This window comes from Setaria viridis, chromosome 9, assembly GCF_005286985.2.
Source record: "Setaria viridis chromosome 9, Setaria_viridis_v4.0, whole genome shotgun sequence".
Lineage (NCBI taxonomy): Eukaryota > Viridiplantae > Streptophyta > Magnoliopsida > Poales > Poaceae > Setaria > Setaria viridis.
The window spans coordinates 40,677,110-40,683,697 of NC_048271.2; the positions used below are offsets into that span (position 1 = coordinate 40,677,110).

General features: G+C 49.0%; 1 long non-coding RNA gene across 1 annotated transcript; it reads right to left on the reverse strand.

Moving 5' to 3' along the window:
* Nucleotides 1–1,250: 1,250 nt before the first annotated feature.
* LOC117838831 (uncharacterized) lies at nt 1,251–3,459 on the reverse strand. Its single transcript, XR_011897160.1, has 2 exons — nt 2,933–3,459; nt 1,251–2,847 (listed from the first exon to the last, which is right to left on the reverse strand). It is a non-coding gene; the product is annotated as an uncharacterized lncRNA (long non-coding RNA).
* Between the last annotated feature and the right edge of the window lie 3,129 nt (nt 3,460–6,588).

The following is a 6,588-nucleotide window of genomic DNA, read 5'->3' on the forward strand; positions in this document are numbered from 1 at the left end:
ATATTATGGACTCTTATCTTGGCAAAGCCAGGCATATAGGTCAAAAGTAGCAAAGTTTGAGCCCACACGGACCAAAAGTTCTGACAAAATTCATGAATTGTGGATAGAATCATGAACCATTCCTGGCTTTTTTTCAAGTTTATATAGATAATAAGCATGTAACTGCTTGCAATTAAAAGGCTATGCACAGTCCAACACTTGTCCTTACCAATCTGAGGATAAATTTTCATTGATTGGAATGATGTATTGATAGCTAAGATCACTTGTCCTTAGCAATCCGAGGATAAATTTTCATTGACTGGAATGATGTATTGATAGCTAAGATCGGATTCAAAGAAAGAGCATTGGAACACTAAGTTGGGCTGGGCACTCCCATATATTTGTAGTATGTACAGGATAGCATTTTTGTTATGGTCAAGGCCTTGGATCAGCTGGGTGCTCATGGCACAAAGAGCCATCATCGAAGCTAGATGTGTCCAAGCCAGTTGATGCTGCACGACAGGATCCATAGTGCTCCTTATCCCTAGTTGCCTTCAGGTCCAAGTCTTGATTAGATAAGATTGTTAGCAGATTTGGTTAGTTAAGATTTGATAGTAGAGTCCTCGAAGGCTGTAGAATGGCCACCTATGCAATGTGGGAAGGAAAGCAAGAATAAATCGAACATAATTTCTATGTACATCTGTCAAATTCAAAACCAAATGACCAATAACCTAATTAAACAGCTTTATTTTTCGGTGTTTTGAAGAAAAATGTCTTACCACCACACGTAATCCATATGCCTAACATCTTCTCTCCCGAGTCCCATCCTCCCTCAAGCACTCTTCCAGGCGCCACGAGGCAATCCGTCGAACACGTTGAGGGCGGGCGTGACATGCCCTTAGCTCGCACGCTCCAGTCTCTCGTGCGGGGCGGGCGAGGGGACGAGGTACGGAGCTGGTTGCCTGGTTGGCGACCGTCCCCGCTTGCTACTCCTCCCGCCGCCACCCCCACGCAGCGCGAGGCGTCGTGCTCCCTCTCAGCGGCGCGCGCCCGTGCACGTGCATCCCGGACCGCACGATTTGTGTGCCGTGGCGCAATGCGCGAGCGTGAGTCTGCATCGCCGCGCCATGGCACATTGGCAACCGCAGGCGAAGACGATGCGCATTGGATGGAGACCAAGACGGCCTTCCACTACACGTTCGTTTGGTGTTGGATGGACTAATCCTGGTTGTTGCTGACAGAAAGAATGAAACCACACAGACACGCACAACTGACCAGAGCGATGGCTTCGTATTAATCGATCGTTTAGCTTTTATTACATAACTACTAGTACTCCCCTGCTCTATCTGAAAGCTTCATAAAGCATAAAATAGGAGTACTATGAAGCTTAGCAAACTAGATTAATTGTAATCGAATGTTAATATATTACATAACTACTGGTACTCCACTACTCTATCATAAAACTTGATAAATCATAAAATAGGAGTACTATGAAGCTGAGCAAACTAGATAATAACTCTCTTCATATCTTAATCTGTTATCCACAACATTGTTATCTCGTGAACGGCGATTCTTCACTTTCTGTCATCAGCTGCCTGCCTTGGGTGTCTTCCGCTTCAGGAACCTTGGCGATTCTTCACTTCCGGTCATCAGCTGCCTTGGGTGTCTTCCGCTTCAGGAACATAGTCGGGAGTGGCACCTCGCTCGGGTCCGGCGACTTCAGGAACGCCGGGCCAGCGTAGTACTGCACCGTCACCGGCTCTACTGCATCCTCGGGCTTCGCCTTCTTCTCGCTCCGATCGACCTCCACCGACGGCGCTCGGCTCAAGGTCCTCTTCTTGGGCCCGACCGGATCCTCCCTCGACGAGGATCGCCCCACACGCTCGGTCTCCTCCTTCCGCTGGGCCTTGTCCTTGGTCCAATCCTGGCTCAGGGACGCGCGGCTTGGAACGCTCGACGAGGCGGTGGTACGGGCGAGTAGCTTATCTTTGGTCCAGCTCTCGCTCGCCGACGCGCGACCGGGCTTCTTGTTGCCGGCCCAAGCCGATCCCTCGCTCGCACGGCCTGCAACAGTAGAAAAAAAGCGGGGGGTTGGGAGCAACGGCGGCAGAGCAGCCGCCGGGGTCAGCGTGCAAGCGTCAGCCATCAACGGCAAGCTGCGCGTGTGCACGGAAACGGAAAACAAAAACAGAGCAATACGAAAGGGAAATGAACGAAATGCAGAAACTAGGCAAGAAATTTTCTTGAATAGACTATAAGCTAAACCGAGATTAAGTTGCAATGTAAACTAGACGAGACAAATTAACAGGTGACGAAGACTAACAACAAGTAGTAGATGAGATAAAGAACACAGAATTTAATTAGCGCAAGGTGATAACTAGATCGACAATGGATAATAGATGAGAAAATAACTTGCAATGTAAATTAGCAGATGAGAAAAATTAATAGATGCGAAAAAGCTAGATAAGAAAGATGAAGACTAGCTAGACGGAAGCGAAAACTAACAAGAGATTAAACTAGCAGAATATAGTAAACGGGGAAGATTAACTAGAACTAAACGGAGACTAACGAGGAAAGAAACAAAAGGCGGAAACTTTAACGGAAGAGAGAAGGAGACGGAGCGCCCGAACCGTTGCCGTGTGCCGAATCGCGGGAGCTTTCTGACGCAAAGCAAACGGCGTTATGCGAGGGGAGGGACGGCCCTCCGTACCCCTTGGATTTATAACCACCGTACGTATGTCGGTTGACGGTATCCGACTACTCGAGTAGGAATAGGAAACGCGTATCGATCGGCGTATGCCAGCTCAGCGCCCACCCCAGCCGGGCCCACCGCCTTCGTTCCCCAGCTCAGAGGTTCTAGATTTTCGTCTAACAGATCGGGAAGAACAGAAAGCGAATCGATGAAAAATCGAAAAAGAAAAAGAAGAAAAAAGAGGGACGCGGAGAGGCTTACCTGGGGCCGTCCTCGCCGAACAGCGCGACCGCCGCGCACGGGCGCAATAGCACCACCACAGGACCGCTCGACGGCGGCGCGCTCACCCTCGGGTGGACGCGCGCGCCGGCGAGGGGACCCGCGGTGGCGCCGGCCCTCCTCCGCGGCCAAGTCTCTGGATCTCGAGGAGGCTCGGAGGGAGAGGGGGAGGGGAAAGAACGAAAGAGATGGGGGAGGGGGGGCTGCCGCGGCCGTGCGCCTCTCAACCGCCGCCGGCGGGCCTCGCCGCAAGCGGGAGAGACGGCCCCGCCACGGCGAGACCACGCGGGGGAGAGGAAGAGAAATGGCCCTAGGGTTTTGCGGATGTACCGGTGCGCCGGGTTTTTGTTCCGGAGAGACGCCCGGAGGACCGTCCATCGCGACGGACGGCCGCGATTGTCCGGGCCAGATTTGGCCCAGGCGGGCAGCGGCGGCAGGCCGATTCGGCGGCCTAGGACCAGGTTGAGGCCTGCGAGCGAGTCGAGCCGTCGGGCCGGCCGTTTTTGACGGGCCGCATTGTCTCCGTGGGCCGCGTCGCCAAAACACAGACCGGCTTTCGGCCATTTGTGCCAGAGCCTAGCACGAGCCGCGCGAGCACAAGACGGGCTGTGGGCCGTCTTTTGCTGCCGGGCCGAAAGGACGAATTTGCACAGTAACATTTCGTAAATTAGTTTTTCTATTTCGTAACACTTGTTGTGTCTCAGTTAAACTCTTTTTTCGCGCATCACATTAGGACAAGAGAAGTAAAAAATGTGGACTTACATAGCAGTGTCTCTAGCAACTACAGTGCTCACAAGGATTCGACATGATAAAGCAACATTGAGTGCAGTACATTAACTAGCGAAATCCAGAATGCAATCAAAAGCGGATCATATCGTTTATGGCAGAACCACTTAGCAAAACAAGCTATTAAATATTGTTAAGTCATTCTCCTTTCCTTTTATTTCCATTTCTGTTGTATCTGAGTGTCTCAGATGACCCACGTAGCAATGGCCTCAGTAGTCCCTTTTTTTAAGTTGTCCTCTAACCTTTTTTTTCTCGAACTACGCAGGAGAAAACAAAAGTGATTCGGTAGCCCCTACCTAGGTACAAGAACACACACACCTGCAAACTCACACACCCCAGCAGCAACAAAACTAAGGCTGCACTAGAAGTATGAAGAGGCGACCAGAAGTACAGAGCCTACACTCCCACAGGTGGCGACCTGGACAGTAGCTCTCGAAGCCTGGAAGCCCCTGCCATACACCATAAGCCTCCCTCATTGCTTATGGCTCTAAGGACTTCCTGAATTGTTGGCCTAACCTTTTCGAAAACACAATCATTTCTGTGTTTCCAAATCTCCCATGCGACCAAAATTATCAAAGAATCAAGGCCCTCACGCATTTCCTTGTGAACAGCCAAGAAAGTTCTCATCCACCAGCCAAAGAAGCGGGTCTGGGGAGTTATCCTCTAACCTGAGGGCCCTATTTATTATGATGAGAAAGAATTATCAACTGTGATAACAATAGTGGTTTATCAGTTTGTGTAGTGAGAGGGAAGCGTCCCCAAATGTGATGCAAAGGCCGTTTTTGACGGGCCGCATTGTCTCCGTGGGCCGCGTCGCCAAAACACAGACCGGCTTTCGGCCATTTGTGCCAGAGCCTAGCACGAGCCGCGCGAGCACAAGACGGGCTGTGGGCCGTCTTTTGCTGCCGGGCCGAAAGGACGAATTTGCACAGTAACATTTCGTAAATTAGTTTTTCTATTTCGTAACACTTGTTGTGTCTCAGTTAAACTCTTTTTTCGCGCATCACATTAGGACAAGAGAAGTAAAAAATGTGGACTTACATAGCAGTGTCTCTAGCAACTACAGTGCTCACAAGGATTCGACATGATAAAGCAACATTGAGTGCAGTACATTAACTAGCGAAATCCAGAATGCAATCAAAAGCGGATCATATCGTTTATGGCAGAACCACTTAGCAAAACAAGCTATTAAATATTGTTAAGTCATTCTCCTTTCCTTTTATTTCCATTTCTGTTGTATCTGAGTGTCTCAGATGACCCACGTAGCAATGGCCTCAGTAGTCCCTTTTTTTAAGTTGTCCTCTAACCTTTTTTTTCTCGAACTACGCAGGAGAAAACAAAAGTGATTCGGTAGCCCCTACCTAGGTACAAGAACACACACACCTGCAAACTCACACACCCCAGCAGCAACAAAACTAAGGCTGCACTAGAAGTATGAAGAGGCGACCAGAAGTACAGAGCCTACACTCCCACGGGTGGCGACCTGGACAGACTCGAAGCCTGGAAGCCCCTGCCATACACCATAAGCCTCCCTCATTGCTTATGGCTCTAAGGACTTCCTGAATTGTTGGCCTAACCTTTTCGAAAACACAATCATTTCTGTGTTTCCAAATCTCCCATGCGACCAAAATTATCAAAGAATCAAGGCCCTCACGCATTTCCTTCTGAACAGCCAAGAAAGTTCTCCTCCACCAGCCAAAGAAGCGGGTCTCAGGAGTTATCCTCTAACCTGAGGGCCCTATTTATTATGATGAGAAAGAATTATCAACTGTGATAACAATAGTGGTTTATCAGTTTGTGTAGTGAGAGGGAAGCGTCCCCAAATGTGATGCAAATATCAGTCTCAGGAGGCTGATAACACATTTATTCAACAGATAGTTCAAATACCGTACAACTCCCGAGGGAGTGGGCGTGAAAGCCACACCACGATAATAAGCAAATAAATAACAGTAGCGAGTCAGGCGACTGCCAAAAGACAGCACTCGGGACTACACGGCAGCAGAAGCATTTTGCGAAGGCCAACACCACAGGCAACGTTGGGTGCGGACACGACCTCCTACTCAAAATCCTCGGCGACGAAGCCCGGGTCTTCCTCTGTAGCAACAAAACAAGAATATGCACAGGATGTTAGATGGGATAAGGCTAAGGTTCGTTTGCAATAAAGCTAGATTTTCAACACATGCAGGGGTTCATTTTCAAAAGGGGTTTTCACAAGCTTTTTCTTTAGTACCCGAAACATTAAGTGGGGTTGATCCTACACAAAGGATCCAAATTTTATCGCTATCGGACTCCCCGTTCGTCATAGTGTGGCGGAACCGTCCAAATTAACCTGACTAAAATGCATTTAAGTCGCCTGACTTGCGATTATGCACTTTAAGCAAGTCAACCTGGTCGACCGTCAGATTTCATCCGATGAACCACTTACACAGGATCGAGAAGCATCGCTCACACGAAGGTGAGTAGCACAGAGATTACAACATTCCCATCACATTAACTTAGTTCAACAAATTATTACATCAGAGTTTCTGAAATTCAAGCAAGTTTGCAAGGTTCGAACAGTCGAATAAAACAAGCGGAAGGTAAACGCCGATACACGATATCATGACGAAGCCGATCATGACATCAAAAATCTCTACCCTCGCCGTCCGAGGAGGGATCCCACTCGACTGTCCAGCCCGGAGGGAGCTGGGTCTATTAACATCACCTGAAAAGTTAAGCCACAACAAGGCTGAGCAACTAATACTAAGCAAGACTGCCCCGTCGGGTAAACTATTTTTACCAAGACCTAGACATGCAAGGCTTTCTGGCTCTGGGTTTGCTTTGCCAAAAGCGTCTAAAGTAGGTCCTTACTT